Source organism: Canis lupus, chromosome 17 (genome assembly GCF_048164855.1).
Source record: "Canis lupus baileyi chromosome 17, mCanLup2.hap1, whole genome shotgun sequence".
Lineage (NCBI taxonomy): Eukaryota > Metazoa > Chordata > Mammalia > Carnivora > Canidae > Canis > Canis lupus.
Genome location: NC_132854.1, coordinates 32550378 through 32573356, shown reverse-complemented (window position 1 = coordinate 32573356; position 22979 = coordinate 32550378). Strand labels below are relative to the sequence as shown.

Here is a 22979-nt window from a genome sequence, read left to right as displayed (position 1 = left end):
TATATATATATATATGTATATATATATATATATCGTTTCTCATAAACATAGACACAATATCCTTAATGCTAGCAAATTCAATCCAGCAATATATAATATTGATAAACCAAAATGATCAAGTCATATTTACTCCAGTAATGCAATGCTGAATTAACATTAAAAATCAATCAGTGCAATCTGTATTAACAGAATGGGGAATACCTACCTATATAATCATTCTTATAATTGTAAAGGAAGCATTTGATAAGATTAAACATACATTCATGATATTTTTTAAATTTCCAGAAAACTAATAATATAAATGATATCTTAAATTTTTAAGGCATTTATCAAAAAAAGTCATATTTAATAGTGAAATATTGAATGTTTTGTTTGAAATAGGAACAAAACGAGGATGCCCAAGTCACCACAGGGAATTCCAGTCTAAGATGGCAACACAGGAGGCCCCTGGACTCTCCTCCTCCCAAGGACACACCAAATTCTACAGGTTCACATGGAATAATTCCCTCTGAAAGATATCCAGAAACTAACTAGGCAACTCCCACACATCCAGCAAATAAGGAAAAACCACATTTAAACAGGTGGAAAAGGCTGAGACACACTCTCCATAAACCTTAACCCTGGCACAGCAACATACAATCAGGAGGGAACTCACAACTCCCACCTTCTCCTTGGGGAGAGAAGAGTTTACACCAAATATATAGTGTTCCAACTCTTAAGACTCCCACCTGAGGGAGTTATTATATGTTGTACTTTCATAATGTATTTTCAAGACCATGCATTACTTTCTACTTTTCATTGTGATTTCTTCATTTACTAACAATCACATTCTAAAAATTTGGGAGATTTTTTAATAATGCTTACATTATTAAGTTCTAGTTTCATTACACTATGGTCAGAGAACATGCTCTGTATTATTTCAGTCTTTTGAAAGTTGTCTTATCTTACAGTCCAGCATCGGGTCTATTTTTGTAAATGTTCCATTTGAAATTGAAAAAAATCTAGAGTTATACATACATTCTATATATTTCACTGTGGTCAACTTTCTTAGATGTAATATGCAAAGCTTCTGTATTTTTAATGATTTTTCTCTCTTCTTCTTTAGTCCGTAACTGAAAATGGTATGTTAAAAACTCTAGTTCTGATTATAAATATGTTAATTTAACCTTCTAGTTTTGTCAACTTTTGCCTTATATATTCTGCATTTTGTTACTAGGTACACACAAATTTAGGACTTTTGTACCTTCTGATGGAATGGACATTAAAGATTATGAAATCTCCTTTTTTACCTCAAAATTTATCTTATCTTATACTAATATAGGTACATTAGCTATTTGGAATTAGTGCTAAAATTGTATTTTTTTCCATCCTCCACTTCCAATCTATTTTTGGTCAACCTGTTCTTAGTGTTTCTTATTTATTTTTTATTTAAGTTGATAATCTTATCCCTTAATTGGATTGCCTATTTTATTTACATGTAATATAATTAAAAATAGTTAAGTTTATACCTAAGAACTTGCTGTTTACTACTTTTTCCATTTGTTCTTCTGCCTTTATTCTTCCTTCCTGACATCCTGACATTCATTTTAATTAATCAAGTAGCTTTTATTATTCTTTTTCTTTTCTAAGTTATGCATTCTTGTATTATTTTGTGGTTACTCTAGAGCTTACAATGCACATCCTTCACTTACTATATTTCACCTTAACAAACTAAGTAGATTTACTATTTCTCAAATAAAGTAAGAAACTCACAAGCATTTAAATCTGCTTACATCCTTCTCCCCTTTTCTTCATTGTTTTCATATATCTTACTTCTAACATATGTTATAAACCCTACAAGACATTATTATTGTTGTTATTTTAAAGAGTCAATATTGTGTTATCTCTACTCACACATGTATCTTTCATTGCATTTTATTGTTTATTGCTTTATTCCTTCCTACAATTTCTGTCAAGGATCACTATTCTTCAGCCTGAACTTCTGCTAGTATTTCTATACTGCAGGTATGCTTATGTCAAATTGTCTAATATTCTCCTCATCTTAAACAGTCTTTATTTAGCTTTCAATTTTGAAGGGTATTTCCACAATTTATATGATTCCAAGTTGGCAGTTTTAACCTTTTAGTTCCTTAAAGGTGACAATCCATTGTCTTCTGGTTTTCATATTTCGTGCTGCAAAGCTGGTCATCAAGTTTATTACTGCCACTTTTTAGAGTGACATGTCTTTTTTTGTCCCTGCCCACTTTTCATCTTTGTATTCGATCTCCAGCAGTTTGACAAATTCAGCTTTTTTAATAGCTCATTATATGATGATATTTAAAACTATTTTATAAAGGTTTATCTAATTGTAATACCTGTAATGCTCAATGATCCCAAGAGATAAGGAAAGAAAAAAATGTAGACTTTAAGCCCAGTTAATCCCATTAACTCTTCTCAGCAAGAGAATTCCTAACCATTTAGAACAATAATTCTCTCATTTTTGAAAGACAATCTAAAAACACTATGATAGTCAGAGAAATAATGTCCCTGAGGAAAAAAAAATACTAGAGATTTCTGAATCCTTTCATTTATGATGCCATCTTAAAGCTCATCCTTTAGTGTGTTTTAATAAAATACAAAGGACAGTTGATCCTTATTATTCAGCTTTTATATTTTTTAATTTGCCTACTTGCTAAAATTTGCTTATTACCCCAAAATCAATACTCATGATGTTTTCATTGTCATTTGTGGACATGTCCGGCAGTAAAAAATTTGAGTCACCCAGCATGTACATTCCCAATTGAGATCAAAATTCTCAATTCAACTTTCATCTTGTTTCAGCTCTGATATTGTAAACAAGTGTCCTCGGTTTATTTAGTCCTGGATTTTTGCATCTTTGTGTTTTATGTTGACAATCATGCTATTTAAAATGTTTTTCAAGCATAGTCCTTAAGTTCTTAATGCAAGAAGGCTATGCTGTATGTGGTCTTATGGAAAAAAATACATGTGTTAGATAAGCTTCATTCAAGCATGAGTTTAGTGCTGTTAGTTGTGAGTTTAGTGTAAATGCATCAAAAATACATATTAAATAAGGTATCTTTAAACAGAAACAAACATAAAACAAGGTTACATATTGATTGGTTGATAAAAGTATTGTACCCAGAAGCTCATAGGAACCCAATTCTGTATTTCTTAGGACCAGTGGGTCAATACTCACTAATTCAGTGTTTGTAGTGACTCTATACAACATAACTACCATGAATAACAAAAATAGACTATAAATGGAATAGTTTTGTGGCATATATTAAAATTGAACATCAAAAGAACATAGATATTTTTTAGATTAAAAACCCTCTGTAATTATGAACTAGTGATTATATTCAATTCGGTGTAAATTGGAATTTTAAAAAATAGTTTAACTAACAATAATATACTCTGCAAGAACAACTGGGTGGTTTTCCAAAAAAGAAAATGAAATTAAACCCCATGTGTAATTTATTTTTGGTAGAAGGGGACTTTCTTTGCCTATTTAATTAATCCATTTCTCAACTGAAATATATTTACTCAAAATGGCAGCAACTACACAGTCTTACTATTCCTGTCTTTCAGTCCTTATTCCCATAAATTGAGTTTTCTTAGAGTGGTATAAAAGTCTATTCCAAGAGTCCATGAAGTAGAGGTTTGTTCTGTATGGTCACATTAGGTGATACTCATTCTACATTGTCTTAGCTCTTTTGAGGTAGTGTAGTGAACATACTTAAATTGTGTGTCTCTGAGTTTCCTCATTTATAAATGATGATGAAAATAATACTACTTCAAAGATTTAGGAAAAAATTAAATAAGTTAATATTGAAAGCACTTTTAAAAAGTGTGTATACTCCATAAATGATAAAAATGGTTCAATCATAATTATTTTTATTAGTACCTGATATCTAAGATAAAAATGCATTGAATGGAGATATAAGTGGCTGAATGATCATACTGAAGAAGAGTATCATGTCTTAGATGTAGACATTGATTGCTTATTAATCAAATCTATAGATAATATAAAAATAGAGTGAATTCAGTTAGAAGTTGTTATTTTCCCCTTATAATACCTATACTTCACTGCTACCAAAGTTACTTTTATAAAACTTAAACTTGGTTTTATAATTTCTCCCTTTAAAACTCTCATGATTCCCAATACATACAGAAACTTTCAAACTCTATTTCATTTGTCTCCAGCCAGATTTCCTGACTCATCCTAAACCTTATCAAAAGAAACAGCTTCCAAAAATAAGAGAATAAAGAGTTCTACCATATTTCATACAAGGAGTACACCATGGATACTGGTTTGAGTTCTGGATAATATACCACCAAAATATTATCAACAAATTTAAGTTTGAACAAGAAAAGCAGGGAAAAAAAGGATCCAGCACCATATTCTCTTGAACAATTTAAGGATCAGCCTAAAAACAGATAATTAATGGGAAAGGAGGTATGGGAGCATTGTATGTCTCTGCTTGTTGTCCAGGAAAAAATGAACAGAAGTGTTCTGACCTGCCTCGTGTAAAGATGGAAAAGATTGTGTAAAAACTACAAAAAAGGGAATTTCCATTCAACAGTACTGAAAATACAGTAGGCTACCAAAACAAAGCCTAGGATTTTTTTTAAGATTTATTTATTTATTTATGAAAGACATAGAGAGAGAGAGAGAGAGAGAGAGGCAGAGACATCGGAGGAGGGAGAAGCAGGCTCCATCGGACTCGATCCTGGGACTCCAGGATCGTGCCCTGGGCCAAAGGCAAGCGCTAAACCCCTGAACCAACCAGGGATCCCAGCCTAGGATTTTTTACATGAGCTGAGAAAGCTACCTAGCTTCTTAGAACTATATTCATCTCTGAGTAGTTTTGATGAATAGTGAAAGCTGAAAGAATTTGTAAACTAAGAGAAATAGTTGTGAAACAAATTCTGAATAATATCAAAATTACTATTATAGCCATATTTGAATACTAATTGGGAGCTGTCTTCTAAACTTATTTTCCCAATTTTTAATAATGTGGTAATTTTTCTTTCACATATGAAAATAATTCAGAACCATGAACCACCACTATATTCAACAATATGATTAATCTCATCAACATAATGATGAGCAGAAAGAAGGCAGAATAAAGAATATGCATTGTACGATGGATTTAAATATATTTTTAAAAGCAGGAAAAACTAACTTATGTTAGATTTCAAGGCAGATGTTGCTGTGAGGACAGTAACAATAAGGAGAACATCTGGATGTTGTTTCTATTCTACTTCTTGTTCTAGAGGGTGGTTACACAGACTTATCCCCCTTTGTACTAATTCATCGAGCTCTATTCTTAGTTTTTGTGTTTATTTAATTTCTGTATTATTTTTAACAAAATTTATTTCAAAAATTGGATTAAAATTAGGTATTTATGAGTACTTACCAACCCCAAAATATTCTTTACTTCTCAAACCTGATTTTATCTTAGGTAGCACAAACAAGTATTATCTGATTATCTACCCTTAGATTCTTAAGTTGAATATGTCAGCCAGAATTGTTGACTTTATTGCTCACAAACTGATGATTGTTTAACATTCTAGAAAAGGCAAATCCTGACTAATGATCAATTACATCTTTAGACTCAAATGTTTCCACATACGGTCTTTGTATAGGATTAAAACACCAACTATTCTCTTCAACTATTATTTTCAGCCCTACTTAAGGAGACCGCACTACTCCCTTATAATTAACAAAAGGAATCTCTAAAACCAAAGTAAAACAAACAAAAAAGTTCTTCTGCCCCACATGCTGAAAATGTTTGATTAAGGAAAAAAGGAGAAAGTTTTATATTATGTTCTCTCGCTAATGCCATTCACAAGTTATTTTCTTTAATTACATTATTACAAAATAAATTTAAACTCCATAGTTGATGTAATGTAATGTTTTCCTCACTCTTAAGGTTGAAAGAAGGCATTTTCATGACAGAAACTTTCTCTCATATTCCTTCTCACAAAGTGTCCCCCCAGTTGCCTCTCATGAATTCATCCTCTTTACAGAGTTGTTGACATTATCCTACAAACTTCCTGTCCTATTGACTGTCTCTTGTAATTAGTAAGGTGTTGAAACAGGAGCAAGCACACACTACCTCCTAAATCACTATTTCTTGAACTCAGCATGCCTCACACTTTGAGAAGGACAGCCCTTATTCCACTTCTGTGTAATTCATGAATTGTTCTGGAACCCCATCTGCCTTTGCATGAAAATTTCTAAGAAAACCATTTATTAGCTCTTTTGCTAACTCTTCTAGGGAGGAAGGAATCTAGTCACTGTTGTATTGTGCAAGATGCTAATTTCCTCCTTCCATTCTCTTTCTCTATTTTGTTCAATATTAATCTTAAAAGTAATGATTCCCTAAAATTTCCTCTCTCTTCCCCCAACTCCCCTTTTCTGTTTTATAGAATGGTATCTTTGGTTCAGACACAGGGTTTTGTTATGACCACCACCCCAATGTCTCCATAAGCATCACGACAAATCACAGGTTTGTGATCTCATCTGTATCTTTACTCTTCCTTATGACAATATACCATGTCATATACTTACATTTCTTCCTTTGCCTTCTCAGTCTCATATCCATAATTGTATGCCAAGACTAAAAGCTTTTTTGTGAAATAGCAACAACTTCCTGCCTTGTAATGTTTACTCATTTTCTGCACCTTTTGCTCAGCGGAGAAATGATTCAGAGCTGCTTTTTTACATCTATGAATAGGCAGCATCAGAACTGTCTACCACTTTGATCACTTTCACTGTTGACCCTTCAAACACAGTACTTTCTCTACCCCAAAGCTTTTATCCTTCTCTTCAAAGAGACTCTCTTAAGATTAAAGTTCTTAATATGACTTAATTTTGACCACTCTCACAGTCTTTCCAGATAAACCACATCTCATTCAAAATCCTGTAATAACTTTAGCAATTCTTTGATAGTGGACACAACCCAAACATATATGTGTGTACATTATTCCAGTGATATATATGTATCACCTACTTCAATTAGAAAAATTGTTCCAAATAAGGGATTCCTCCCTTACTTCCTTTGATATTGGTACTGTGTACAGTGTTCTGTGATCACTGTGACAGTGACCACACAACTGTCTCATGTAATTAGCAGTATCTTCTTTTTAGAGATGGAATAATATGACACAAACCCTGTATGTGAGTGGCTTCTACATTTCATCTGACTCCCTGAACCATATTGGCCTCTGTGATCCTGGTCCCAAACTCTATTCCTACAGTTATGAGGAACATTATCTTAATGAAATATGTCATTTACCTGCATCTATGGTACAAATTATCTTGTGCTGACAACCATCAGAGTATTATCAAGTCCACTTATAGAAACTTAATAAAGATTCAGAATTTAACAAAGAGAGATGAATAATCAGATGATAGATCTATATGGCAAGCAATTGGGGAGGTAGGTACACAAACAGACACAAAGAGAAAGATCATTCCAGTGAATGCTAAGAGAAAGGAAATACAATATAGAATAAGTCCTTAAAAAGGTACATTGGATTTCTGTTATTCCAAAAGCCAAAGAAATATGAATTCATCTTATGTATGCTTAAGTGAAGAATAGATGAACATCATGCCATGAATATCATGACAATTTTGTTGAATGAATTCATTTTCTTGATTATACATTTTTGTGCCATTGTTATGGATACCAAGACCATCCTTCCTACCACTAAGGCGACACAGAGTCTAGCAGAAGATAAAACAAACAAACTATAATAAAATATGCAAGTGTTTTAAAGTTTTGGCAGCTGAGACTTGATTGCAGGACATTAATGGTTGACTGGAAGGTCAGAAAGTGAGTCTGTGAACTAATTTTTTCAAGGTGTTGGGTGAGAAAAGGTGTGAAATGGAGTGGTAGGATAAAGAGAAAATAAGATTTAAGTGGGGGTAAAGGAAATGGCTTGCAAGTTGCATGGGAGAAACTAAAAGAGGAATGATGGAGAAATTATAGAAAGGTAGAAATTGATTTAGAGTGACACAGATACTGTTTTATTTACTCAGTCCTAATGCAGTATTATTAATCACTAGAAGAATCATTTCTAATAAAAATGCTGATAGATTTTATTGCTGTCATCACATTATAGAAATCTTTAGATAAACTGCCCCAAGAATGCTTATGAAAAGATGTTCTTTAAATTAAAATTTTTTAATTACTGAGAAAATATCTCAAAATGCAGAAAAAAACCTCAATGTAGCATATTTATCACAGCGTATTATATACGAATGCATTTGAAAAAAGGGTGCAGAAGAGGTGTGGTTAATTATAATAAATCCACGTGATAAAATATTATGCAACCATTGAAACTTTTAATGGAAATTGGTACATACAGTGTGATTACAATTACTTAAGATAGAGAGAGAGAGAGAGGAAAGAGGAAGGGAGAAGAGGGAGGAGGTAGAAAAAAAGCAGGAGATAAAGAAGTGAAGGAGGAGGGTGAAGAGAAGGAAAATAAAGAAAATTGTACTATGGTAGCTACAAAATAGACCAAAATTTTTAAGCAGCAATTTTTAGTTAGTCATCTTTGTAGAGGCAGTATGGATGGCTCCTTATAGGCAATCTTAAATGATTTTCTTTTAGATCAGTTATTTAATACCTGATCCTAATCTCAGCTGTGAGATGATAAACAGGGGGCTAGTTCCCATCTTTTCCTAGATTTTTTCTTTCTAATAATCATTCTAGAAGAATGTTAATAGCTCTTGAACTCTAAAAATAAAGTTTTATGACAGGGGAAGTTTGAGAAATACCAGGTTAAACGGATTTCTTGACTGCGGTGGGATTTCTTGAAACTTTTATGTTAATGGCAATCAGAATCTCCAGTAGGGTATAAACTAGACAGCATTTCACAGATGGATTTAGCCACCGAATACTTTGGTGTGTGCAAATTATTTCATGGAGCTATTTTTCTGCCTAATGTATCCAGAAGAATTTTTCATTTACCATTATGGTATCTACTTAAAAGGAACAAAACAAAATTATCTGAAGCATTAAAAGCATATATTTCTGTGATATCCAAGGTAACTATTAGGTTAATGAAGAATTTGAGAGGTTTTCTCTGATATCTCCTCTTTAGCTTTGACTCTGCATCCTACATTTCATCCTTGCCAAGTCCCTTCCTGTCCTCTTCCTGGAGATGAGCTGAATATATTTACCAATGCTTTCGATTCACTTGTCCCTCAACTGGACCAATCTATACCATTATTTCAGCTAAGAATCCTTTCTTGAATTTCATACTCAGGTATCCAACTAAACCCTAGATAGTGCTTTCTCAATATTTCCTTGAGATATCACAGGCACCACAATATAATAAGTTCAACTAACTTCTGTCTTTCTTATGTCAATAATACAACACCTATCTACCCAGTTACTTAAGTCACAGATCTAGTATCAATTTGAGCTCTCCCTCTATCCAATTGTCAAGGTCAATCAAGAAACAAACTTTCCTCAGTCTCCCATCAAGAAAGAAACTCTCCTCAACGAAATCGAGATCAGAAGAACTGTGGAACAGATCAACAGAACCAGGAGTTGGTTCTTTGAAAGAAATAATAAGACAGATAAACCATTAGACAACCTTATTAAAAAGAAGAAAGAGAAGACTCAAATTAATAAAATCATGAATGAGAAAGGAGAGATCACTACCAACACCAAGGAAATACAAACGATTTTAAAAACATATTATGAACAGCTATACGCCAATAAATTAGGCAATCTAGGAGAAATGGACGCATTTCTGGAAAGCCACAAACTACCAAAACTGGAACAAGACGAAATAGAAAACCTGAACAGGCCAATAACCAGGGAGGAAATTGAAGCTGTCATCAAAAAGCTCCCAAGACACAAGAGTCCAGGGCCAGATGGCTTCCCAAGGGAATTTTACCGAACGTTTAAAGAAGAAACCATACCTATTCTCCTAAAGCTGTTTGGAAAGATAGAAAGAGATGGAGTACTTCCAAATTCGTTCTATGAGGCCAGCATCACCTTAATTCCAAAACCAGACAAAGACCCCACCAAAAAGGAGAATTACAGACCAATATCCCTGATGAACATGAATGCAAAAATTCTCAACAAGATACTAGCCAATAGGATCCAACAGTACATTAAGAAAATTATTCACCATGACCAAGTAGGATTTATCCCCGGGACACAAGGCTGGTTCAACACCCGTAAAACAATCAATGTGATTCATCATATCAGCAAGAGAAAAACCAAGGACCATATGATCCTCTCATTAGATGCAGAGAAAGCATTTGACAAAATACAGCATCCATTCCTGATCAAAACTCTTCAGAGTGTAGGGATAGAGGGAACATTCCTCAACATCTTAAAAGCCATCTACGAAAAGCCCACAGCAAATATCATTCTCAATGGGGAAGCACTGGGAGCCTTTCCCCTAAGATCAGGAAAAAGACAGGGATGTCCACTCTCACCACTGCTATTCAACATAGTACTGGAAGTCCTAGCCTCAGCAATCAGACAACAAAAAGACACTAAAGGCATTCAAATTGGCAAAGAAGAAGTCAAACTCTCCCTCTTCGCCGATGACATGATACTCTACATAGAAAACCCAAAAGTCTCCACCCCAAGATTGCTAGAACTCATACAGCAATTTGGTAGTGTGGCAGGATACAAAATCAATGCCCAGAAATCAGTGGCATTTCTATACACTAACAATGAGACTGAAGAAAGAGAAATTAAGGAGTCAATCCCATTTACAATTGCACCCAAAAGCATAAGATACCTAGGAATAAACCTAACCAAAGAGGTAAAGGATCTATACCCTCAAAACTATAGAACACTTCTGAAAGAAATTGAGGAAGACACAAAGAGATGGAAAAATATTGCATTTCGTGGATTGGCAGAATTAATATTGTGAAAATGTCAATGTTACCCAGGGCAATATACACGTTTAATGCAATCCCTATCAAAATACCATGGGCTTTCTTCAGAGAGTTAGAACAAATTATTTTAAGATTTGTGTGGAATCAGAAAAGACCCCGAATTACCAGGGGAATTTTAAAAAAGAAAACCATAGCTGGGGGCATCACAATGCCAGATTTCAGGTTGTACTACAAAGCTGTGGTCATCAAGACAGTGTGGTACTGGCACAAAAACAGACACATAGATCAATGGAACAGAATAGAGAACCCAGAAGTGAACCCTGAACTTTATGGTCAACTAATATTCGATAAAGGAAGAAAGACTATCCATTGGAAGAAAGACAGTCTCTTCAATAAATGGTGCTGGGAAAATTGGACATCCACATGCAGAAGAATGAAACTAGACCACTCTCTGGCACCATACACAAAGATAAACTCAAAATGGATGAAAGCTCTAAATGTGAGACAAGATTCCATCAAAATCCTGGAGGAGAACACAGGCAACACCCTTTTTGAACTCGGCCACAGTAACTTCTTGCAAGATACATCCACGAAGGCAAAAGAAACAAATGCAAAAATGAACTATTGGGACTTCATCAAGATAAGAAGCTTTTGCACAGCAAAGGATACAGTCAACAAAACTAAAAGACAACCTACAGAATGGGAGAAGATATTTTCAAATGACATATCAGATAAAGGGCTAGTTTCCAAGATCTATAAAGAACTTATTAAACTCAACACCAAAGAAACAAACAATCCAGTCATAAAATGGGCAAAAGACATGAAGAGAAATCTCACAGAGGAAGACATAGACATGGCCAACATACATATGAGAAAATGCTCTGCATCACTTGCCATCAGGGAAATACCAATCAAAACCACAATGAGATACCCCCTCACACCAGTGAGAATGGGGCAAATTAACAAGGCAGGAAACAACAAATGTTGGAGAGGATGCGGAGAAAAGGGAACCCTCTTACACTGTTGGTGGGAATGTGAACTGGTGCAGCCACTCTGGAAAACTGTGTGGAGGTTCCTCAAAGAGTTAAAAATAGACCTGCCCTACGACCCAGCAATTGCACTGTTGGGGATTTACCCCAAAGATACAGATGCAGTGAAATGCCGGGACACCTGCACCCCGATGTTTATAGCAGCAATGGCCACAATAGCCAAACTGTGGAAGGAGCCTCAGTGTCCATCGAAAGAAGAGTGGATAAAGAAGATGTGGTTTATGTATACAATGGAATATTACTCAGCTATTAGAAATGACAAATACCCACCATTTGCTCCAACGTGGATGGAACTGGAGGGTATTATGCTGAGTGAAGGAAGTCAGTCGGAGAAGGACAAACATTATATGTTCTCATTCATGTGGGGAATATAAATAATAGTGAAAGGGAATATAAGGGAAGGGAGAAGAAATGTGTGGGAAATATCAGAAAGGGAGACAGAACGTAAAGACTGCTAACTCTGGGAAACGAACTAGGGGTGGTAGAAGGGGAGGAGGGCGGGGGGGTGGGAGTGATTGGGTGACAGGCACTGGGGGTTATTCTGTATGTTGGTAAATTGAACACCAATAAAAAATAAATTAAAAAAAAAGAAAAGAAACAAACTTTCCTCAGTCTCCCTATTGCCTCTACTCTGGATAAGGAACCTATTATCTCTCACTAACAAATGTGTAACAGCTTCTAACTACTGTCCATGACCTTTAAATCCATCAACACAAAACTATATTTAAAATACAAAATTGTGGTGTCAATCTCCTTAAAATTTTTCATTATCTCTTCACTGACTGTTGGGTAAAGACAAAACTCTTTAATGTATGTAGCAGGAATGACAATTTTCCATGCTCAGATCAAGAAACACAACATTAATTTTTAAATCAAATGTATCTTGTTCTCCAGGGTAATAAAAAATTCACTGTTTCCTTCTTTGAGTTTCTCAAACCTCCCTGGACTTGCAAAAGAAACCACAGTCTTATCTGGTATCGGGGGAGGGGACAAAAAAATAAGTCATGGCCTTTAGTTCATGGAGATAACCACTTTCTCTATGGCTCTGTTTATTCCATGAGATCGCCTTCCATCTGGTCCCTCACCCTCCACTGGACACTACTCTCATGCTGCTCATTATGTCCTTTATAATTGTATCCTTCTCTCCGCTAACTAAAACTTGCTCCTAAGACACTCATGACAGCCACAGACCTGAGTGACCATACTCTGAAGCACATGTGTAGGTCTGTGCCACTAATGTGCCACTGTGCCACTAATGTGCCACTAATTCTCTCAAAATCTTTCCCACATCCAGTTGTAGAGGAGCTCTCATCCTGTGAAGACCATTTCCTCCTCTTCCATCCAGAACTCTAGACTCTCTCAACAGAACTAAGGTCTCAAAGAAAAACCTAGGTAAGGGGATATCTTCCAGGCGTCTGATAGCTTATTTTATCAGTCCTGAAACAATGTCATGCAGGCCCTTTTCTCTGCTCAATGAACACCAGAACACAAGTAATTGGCTTTCTCCTTGAGATGAAGGAGGCAAAAATGTAGTCTCATTTCTTTAAATACTCTTACTATGCCCTACGAGTATCCCAATTCCCCTTTACGTAATCTAGTTATTTTTTCCACAGCACATTTCACTTTTTTAATTTACTTATTTTCCACATTGTTGATGATCTCTCCCCTAAGTCCTAGGAGGGTAGGGCTTTTTGTCACTTCTGTCAAATGTATATATCTTGATTACATATAACAGTGTCTGGCACATATTAAGCACTTAACAGTTACTGGATAAATACATAGACTAATAAATGAATGAATGAACAACATGAGGGGGTAGTGCGTCTCATTTGCATCTCTTAAGATCAGCATAAATTAAACAAAAATCCATACTTTAATCCATACTCCACTACTTCTTGTTTTCTTGCCTTTCATTCCTAACATTGTTCTCCCTGCCTGAATATTCTCCCTTCTTTTTTTAAAGATTTTATCAATTTATTTAGAAAGAGATGGGGGAAGAGAGAGAGAGCACATAAATGGGAGGAGGGGGAGAGGGAGAGGGAGGAGGAGACTACCTTCTGAGCAGGGAGCCTAATGCAGGGCTCCTTGTGGGGCTCCAAGTGAGGTTCAATCCCAGGACCCCAGGATCATGACCTGCGCCAAAGGCAGATGCTTAACTGACTGAGCCACCCAGGTGCCCCTATATTCTCCCTTCTATCATGCGTATCATACACACACATATACACACACACATCCCTCAGGTAACTTTCAGGAAAAAGGGAGACATAAGCACAGATATCTGATCACCGTTTCTTCACAAAGGGAACCAAACAAAATACAAAGTTAGGGAAAACTGCTATCAAGCCTTCAGACAAGGCTCTTTTAATTGTGAAGAACAGAAACTAATCTCAAGAAGTTATCTCAAGAAAATAAATAATACATACATTAACTATGTACAGTATTTGTGTGCTAATCACACCTCAATAAAGTGGTTTAAAAATAAACTCTAAAATAAATTATCTAAATTTAAATAAATGGTTATTTCAAGCATTTTTATACTCTGGGACTGTAATGACATCAGAAACTGAGGCCTCTTGATTAACTGTACTTGTTCTATCTCTTCATAGGCAACATGCTCTCACTTCCACAGGATGTCCCTTAGTGACCAGCTAGCTCCCTCTGCTTACTTAGTTTCTGGGCCCTTTCAGCGAGTCAGCACAACAAAGCTGATATGACCTTGATTCTTCCTAATGGATTCTTAACCTACTCTTATAAGGTTACCTGAATCATTTACTTAGATTTTCTTAGATCAAACTTAGAAAAGAAATAAATTAGCTCAACTCATTTTTTAATGCCACCACCAGTCTATGTATTTGTGAGTCAGATTCAGATACCTATGGTCCAAGCAGTTATGGCAAAGGGACCAAAGTAATATGAAACAAAATACAATTATCTAGGTAGCTAGAAAAATGTAGCATTGGCATAACAGATATTCAGATGATTGGCTTATTCAGTGCAACATGGTCACTTAGGCAACAGGAGCTATGAATTCCTGAACTGAAATGCTAGAAATTCTAATTGAAAATAAGAAACCAACTACTAACATTCCACTACCCAAACTGTGACAGTAGTGAATTATCACAGGAAGTAAGTTAAAGAAGAGCTCCTGGTAGAAATTCATTAACTTCCCATAATTTGAGAGGATGAGAGCAGACAGGGGAAAAGACAAGAACCACTCTATTTCTGCTATTATAGATCATTTAAGATCTATTGTGCCAATCGAATAATTTAAGACATACAGGTTTACTAGATATGGTGTGTCCCTCGCCTGATGCAATGGTTAGTAGCATCAAGAGGAATGCTGGTGACAGTCATCCCATGTCCCTGGACATGAATCTAGGCTGAAGAGAAACCTATATAAGAACTTTACCTACATACTTTGACATCAGTCCATATTAGAAAAGAAAATACAAAAAAAAAAACCAAAGGGCCCTTGATAGGAATATCGTTATCTATTTTCTCTCTACCTATTTCTGGCTTTAGAGTTTCATTTTCTAATCCAGTACCCACTACCATATGTGGCTATTTAAATTTAAATGTAATTAAATTAGACTAAATTAAAAATTCAGAGGTTTATACCCTAAGCAATATCGCAATTGAGGATTCCTCCCCAGGAGTCAGCTGCCTATCAGCATGGGGTCAAGAGTGTGAACAACAAAATCCAACCCACAAAGGTGGTTGTGTTCATCAAACCCACCTGCCTCTACTGCAGAAGGATCCAAGAGCCCCTCAACCATTGCCCTCTACACAAGGGTTTTGGGATTTGTTGATATCATAGCCACCAGTGACACAATCAAGATTCAAGATTATTTGCAACAGTTCACAGGAGCCAGAAACAGTACCTTGGGTTTTTATGGGTAAAGACTGTATAGGTGGATGCACAAATCTGATAGAAATGCATAAGAGTGGGGAACTGTTAAAGTGGCTGAAGCAAATTGGAACTCTACAATAATTACAGAGCAATCTCCAGGCTGATAACCTCCTTAAGAGTTGGATGGCATTGCAAATGACCATACTTCCTGGCAGATGTAGTAGAGGCTAACAGCCACAGCAACCATTTACTTAAAATTCTGAAATATGTTACCAAAAACAAAACAAAACAAAAAACCCTTAAGAGATGGAGCGCATTTTTGGCAAAAAAGCTTTTCCTTCTTTGAACTCAATATTAAAAGTGGACCAACTTGCCCCAAATCACAGGTTTGAGAAAGTTGATGGACATCTTGAGTTTCCTCTCTCAATTAGCCCTTTGGGTTACAGGAAACCAGGACAAGTTATGGCTTAGGATTCATTCAGTGACTCAAAAGATGTTCTTCTCCTTGACACATGCTTCTTACTAACTGTTCTCTATATGCTAGGACTCCTCTAGCTCTAAGCCAATGTTTCTCAACCAAGTTTATCCCAGGCCCTCTAGGATCAATCTATAACTGGTTTTCTGCTACTGCCTGAAAATTTATTGAGTTTGACTTTATAGAATTTGCATTAGAAAAGCAACAGGTATTTTGAATGTGCTTTTTAAAGCTATATGTGTCTCCCCAGTCACCATTCCCATCCCACCATTTCCCATCTTGAGAATTCCTGCTCTGAACCAGTTTTCTTAACCTTGACAACTCACAGATCTCATAGGAAATGTTTAATAATTCCATGAAGAGTCATAAGGACCCAATTTGAGAAACACCACATGAAAAATTAAGCACAGTTGGTCTTCACTTAGTGGGTGACACATAGATCAGAGATGCAAGCGCAGCTTCTGTGCACCTCTGTTATGTAAGATGGTTGTCCACATAATCCTGAGTGTGAATTAACTTGTTTAGATTAAAATAGAAGCAAAATGTAAAATTTAAAATATTATCACAGGAAACTTGCAATCCTCTCCCCTAAGAATATGTCTGTGAAAGTGGTCAAATTTAAGAAATACAGTCCTAAATGATTTTTTTCTTTCTCCCTTTTCTTTCCATTTTATGAAGACTTAAGAGTCCCTTATTGTGAAGTTTGTTCTAGAATTGTAATACTAAGTTAATTTCCTTTTGCAGTCTCTAGTGTGAATGGTTAATTTCATTTCTAATAAAGAAATACCTGGAGATGAAAAAAAATTCAGTTCCTCAGTTGTATTAGCCAAATTTCAAGTGCTTAAATATCGTATGTGGCTGGTGACTATCATATTAGACAATGCAATTATAGAACATTTCTTTCCTAGAGTATTGGTTGGTAGCAATACACAAGTAATAAACATCAAATATATTTGATGAATTTCAAAAGTCATTTGGAAATATGTATACGAGAATCAGAAAAATATCAAAGAGGGAAAAAAGGGTAGGGAATGTACCTTGAAGTGGTATGAAAATACATGTAAAGCTGCTATAATTTAAACAGCATTGGCAATATCAAAAGAAATAGAAAAATAGATCAATGCACAATATGCTAGTCAGAAATATTTCTAAATATATGTGGGAATTTTAAAATCATAAAATGTATCACTTTAAATCACTGGTATTAGAACAACTAGATATAAATTTTGGAAGAAAATAAAATACTTAGTAGCTACTTACATCAATAAAAAAAATTATTCCAGATAAGATTAAAGATCTAAAACTGCATTAAAAATGGCTTAACAATCTTGAGATAAAAAAGATGGAAAAGTCTTTTTAAGGAAGATATGAAGCCAGGAATAATTATAGATACAATATAGGAAAAATCCTGAAGTGTATATAAATGTAAACATGCAAATTAAAATGGTTTGCTTTGTAACATGCATGGTGATGAAAAGAGGCCATCTTCTGGAAATGGCTTAAACAATTTTCTGAATTTCAAAGATAAAAAGAGAATTTTAAAAGGAATCCAAGCAGGAAAAAACAGTCCCCCCCCCTAAAAAAATTATACATTTTATTCAAGAATCCTTTAAACAGTAACACGAAAATGACTGTATATTTTACTTGAAATTCCAAAAGGTGGAAATTTTATAAGCCACTTTGACCATGATGCAGTAAAGGTGGAAAAAGTTTTTAAAGTATAAATTTAAAAGCTCAATCAAAAATAAATGGGGGGGGTGTAGCCCGGGTGGCTCAATGGTTTGGCACTGCCTTTGGCCCAGGGCATGATCCTGAGGACCCGGGATTGAGTCCCACATTGGGCTCCCTGCATGGAGCCTGCTTCTCCCTCTGCCTGTGTCTCTGCCTCTCTCTCTCTCTCCTCTATGTGTTTCTCATGAATAAATAAAAATAAAATCTTTTAAATAAATAAATAAATAAATAGACACAAAACCACACTGTTCTAAATAATTCCTAGGGCAAAGAAGAAATCAAGACTCTAATTATAGACTATTAGGAAAAGAAGGATACTAAAGAACCTCTGGCTCTTGACAATTGATAAACTAGCTTGAGCTACTGGATTCCTCTAAAAAAAAATTAATTAAGACCTAAATAGTAATGAAAGAGGACAGCTCAGATATAAACAACTAATCTGTAAGAACCTCTTATAGAGAAATAAAGAAGCATTTCTGGAAACTTCCATCTGGACAAGAAAGAGGAGTCTATTTCAGATTCTTTTCCTTAAACTCACCAGAAGGTCTACAAAGCTAGTACTCTGGCTCATCACACCTCCTTGCAAATTACAGATAGTATAGTTATAGCCCCAGGTGAAACTGAGCTCATGGGTGAGAACAACTAGATCATAAGGAGTATATAAGAAATTACAAAGATGTCCACACCCATATGTTCATTCATTCCCACACGCTCTTCTTACAATGTAACTTACACTCCCTTCACCAAGATATGTGGTCTATGTTCTTTCCTCTTACATTTGGGCAGAGTAGGAAACAATCGAGTAAGGAAAAAGTGATCTATATGACTTCCAAGGCTAGACCAAAAAAATATTACAACTCTGCCTGATTCTCTCTCTTTTTCCTTCACTCTCTCTTTTGGAATCCAGCCACCATGTTGTGAGGAAACTTAAGCCAAATAGAGAAGTCACATGTGGGTTTTCTTATAGCAGCTCCAGCCAGCCTCCAGCAACACCTGCAACCACTACCAGAAATGTGAGAGAATGCAGTTCATATCATTTCAATCCCCAACCTTCAAGTCTTCCAGCTGAGGCCCCAGACACTGTTGAAAGCCCACAGCAGAAACAAGCTACTCTGTTGTATGCTGTCTGAATTTCAAAACCACAGAAACCATGAATGACAAAAACAATGATTACTGTTTTTCTAAAGTCATTAAACTTTAAGATATTTTGTCATAAATTTGTTGTGTGGCAAAAGATAACTGATACAAAAGACAATTTGTTACAAAGAAAAAATACATAAAGTACGACAAAAAAAAAAAAAAAAAAACAAGAATAAGGGACACATGGATGGCTCCATGGTTGAGCATCTGCCTTCAGCTCAGGATGTGACCCCAGGGTCCTGGGATCAAATCCCGCATCGGCTCCCCATGGGGAGCCTACTTCTCCCTCTGCCTTTGTCTCTGCTCCTCTCTGTGTGTCTCTCATGAATAAATGAATAAAATCTTAAAAAAAATAAGATTCTCAAAGAAATAGTTCAGGTTATAGATTATATGAAACAAGCACCAGAAGTCAAAAAGAACAATCAAATGGATATACTGGATACAGAAAATATAATAGTCTTAAAACAAAATAGATGAAATAAGTTGCAGAATCTATAAAAACAAAGAGGGGATAGAAAGATGAAATTAAGATATATGGAGAATAGAATAAGAAACCAACATATAGATAATGGAAATCCCAGAAAATGACAAAGAATATGATGAGAGAAAAATTCAAAGGTAATGATGATATATTCCCCTGAATTTCAGAATTGATTAGATTTGAAATTCAAAAGTCTAGAGAATACAAAATTGAAGAGTTAAGGAAAAAAACCTACTCTATACATATTATAGCAAAACTTAAGAACATCAAAGTCATAGATAGATATTAAAGGATTTTTTTTGTTTGTATGTGTGTGTTCTTCAATGATTTCCTGCATTATGTTTGTGATTAGAAAAATAACACAAAATTTTTGAAAAGATTAGGAATCACCTTCTCCAGAAATCCTGCCTATCCAGCCCCCTCTGAAGACAGATTTATTGTCCCTATTTTGGGATTCTATAATATCCAACTCAGAAATTGTTCTTCCCATGCTGTGTCTGTCCCCACCTATTAGCATGTTGAGTGGCAGTTATTAACAAGAGTGACACATCAAAACCCCAGGGGAGTTGTTTTTGTTATTGATGATGGTATCTCTTAATCTACTTATTCAGATCTCACTGCAAGGCTTCTGAACCTGAATCTCTAGGTGTGGAGTACAGGTTTTTAAAAATACTCCAAGATTTAACCTTGATTAAAACCATCAATACTGAGGAAAGGGACTACATATTTACACCTCTGTATCCTGATATACACAATGCCTGACACATAGCATATGATCAGAAAAATATCTGTTGAATGAACACGATATATAGATGTACATTATTTCTAACATGTAAATTAATGACATTTATGTCTCCAAAAGCCACAGCAAAGTGTTTTCTGTATGAAAATTCAATGTCATTTACAAATATTAACACTGTCATTCGTGTTATCTAATATCCTTATGTATTCTTTTGTCAGAGATCAAGTTTTATGTCACTATTGACATACTGTTGAGGATCTTGATTTCAAGTGAACATTTTCCTTCGAATGCTAGATATTGGGCAGCTTAAACTGAAATCTGTCATGTACCTCTGCATTCCAGATTTAGCTATGATTACAAAGTAGTTTTAGTTCATGAATAGATATCTCATTTTCCCTCTGAGTAATATGATGCAGGTTTCTGGGTTAAAAAGGCACTGAATAAGGGATCTCATACACAGAAAGATTAAAAGTGCTGAATGTATCAAGAAACCAATAACTTATTCTTTCTTAGAATTTCAAATGATAGTAGTAGTTACTATCATTAAATGCGGAAAATTCCATAAAACAGCTGCTTATTTTCTACTATTCTTTTTAGGAAAAATCCACATATGCATCTACACCCACAGTGATTACTGTAGTTTTGAAATGTTAGGAAAATCTAAACAGCCCCTTGGCAATTTTAATACCTTATACTTGTGTAATGCCTTCCAACTTCCAGAGCATTTTCACTTACATTATCTCATTTGGGCATTACAGCAACCCCATGAGGTTTACACAGCAAGTGTTATTATTGTTTCCCCTTTACAGATGAAGAACTTGAGATTCCAGTCCATAAGTGATTGACTTAGGGCTGCAGAGCAGAGCTGGGATGAGGACCAGACCATCTGCCTTCCTGCATGGTGCTTTCTCCATCTCTACAGAAAATTCTTCCAGAAAATTCTACCCAAAGAAGCAATGAAACATGAGCACTTACATATTTAATTGTCCTGAACTCTCAAAGTCCACTATTGACTTATTTCAGTTGGAATTCTGGGAAGAAGCACATCCTCAATCATGTAAAATGGAAAAACAGAATAGATAAACATACAATAAAATATCAAGAAAAGAGAATCTTTGGGGCTCCTGGGTCACTCAGTCAGCTAAGTGTCTGATTCTTGGTTTTGGCTCAGGTCAAGATCTCTGGTTTGTGATACTGAGCCCCCCCTCAGGGCTCCATGCTCAGCTTGAAGTCTGCTTGAGATTCTTTCCTCCTCTCTACCCTTTCTGCTTTTGCTCCTCCCTTCGCTCTCTCACTTTCTCTCTCTCTAAAACAAACAAACAAATAAAATCTTTAAACAAAAGAGAAGCTTCCTATTATGCTATGATGTGCTTCCTATGTGTAACGAAGAATTTTCTCCTTTTCATACTGTAAAAACATATTTATAATTTTTTTAAAAGATTTTATTTATTCATGAAAGACACACAGAGAGAGAGGCAGAAACACAGGCAGAGGGAGAAGCAGGCTCCATGCAGGGAGCCTGACATAGGACTTAATCCTGGGTCTCTAGGATCACTCCAGAAGCGCTAAACCATTGAGCCACCCGGGCTGCCCTATATTTATCATTTTAAAAGCCAATTAACATATTTAAAATCACAGCCAACTCTGGGCAGTTAGTATAAGAGTCTTTGGTCAACATTTGTAGGAAACAGTTGTGGTTGTGTGCCAGGAACTTTGATCTTTTCTGTAATTCCCATTTAACCTTCCCTTCAGACATGAGTGTATGGCATTCACATTTTTCAACTTTCATAAGATATAAGTTCTATGCTATATGCCAGCAAAAATCAGGAAAATATGTTTAACATGACCCCATTCCAAAACTAGGTTTCATAAAAAGTGATCTGTCCATGATGCAGTTGGAGGGCTGGGTGCACAGCTGACTGGTATTTAATCTTTTAGGAAGTTAATGCCCAAAGGAGCATATAAGGCAGATGTGGAAATTCATAGAGGAGTTCATCATAGGACATTATGTCATGAAAATGGAAGAAAATTTTTTCTATTTCCCTAATTCAAAGGAATGTTGCAGGAATGAATGTCAACAAAACATTGAACCCCTTAGATAAGAACAATTGAGCCTCCCAAAAAAAGACAAAATGCAAGTTAAAGATTCATCCAAATTCCAAATTTCTTTGTATAACCATGTAACTGGCTAGATATACAAGAGGGACAAATTAATGACCCTTGGAGATTTTTCTCATATCATGACTTAGAGTTTTATATTTTTTAAAAAATATTTTATTTATTTATTCATGAGAGAGAGAGAGAGAGAGAGAGAGAGAGGCAGAGACACAGGCAGAGGGAGAAGCAGGCTCCATGCAGGGAGCCTGACGTGGAACTCGATCCAGAGTCTCCAGGATCACACCCTGGGCTGAAGGTGGTGCTAAACTGCTGAGCCACCAGGGCTGCCCTAGAGTTTTAAAATTAAGGCTTAATTTGTATTTTAAATTTTTTTTTTTTTTTTTTTATGATAGTCACAGAGAGAGAGAGAGAGAGAGAAGCAGAGACATAGGCAGAGGGAGAAGCAGGCTCCATGCACCGGGAGCCCGACGTGGGATTCGATCCCGGGTCTCCAGGATCGCGCCCTGGG

General features: G+C 35.5%; 1 long non-coding RNA gene and 1 pseudogene across 2 annotated transcripts in view; one reads left to right on the top strand and one right to left on the bottom strand.

Moving 5' to 3' along the window:
• The window catches only part of LOC140608011 (uncharacterized), a 261913-nt gene that overhangs the window by 54889 nt on the left and 184045 nt on the right, over positions 1–22979 (bottom strand). The window lies entirely within an intron of this gene.
• LOC140607735 (glutaredoxin-1 pseudogene) lies at positions 15226–15925 on the top strand (annotated as a pseudogene).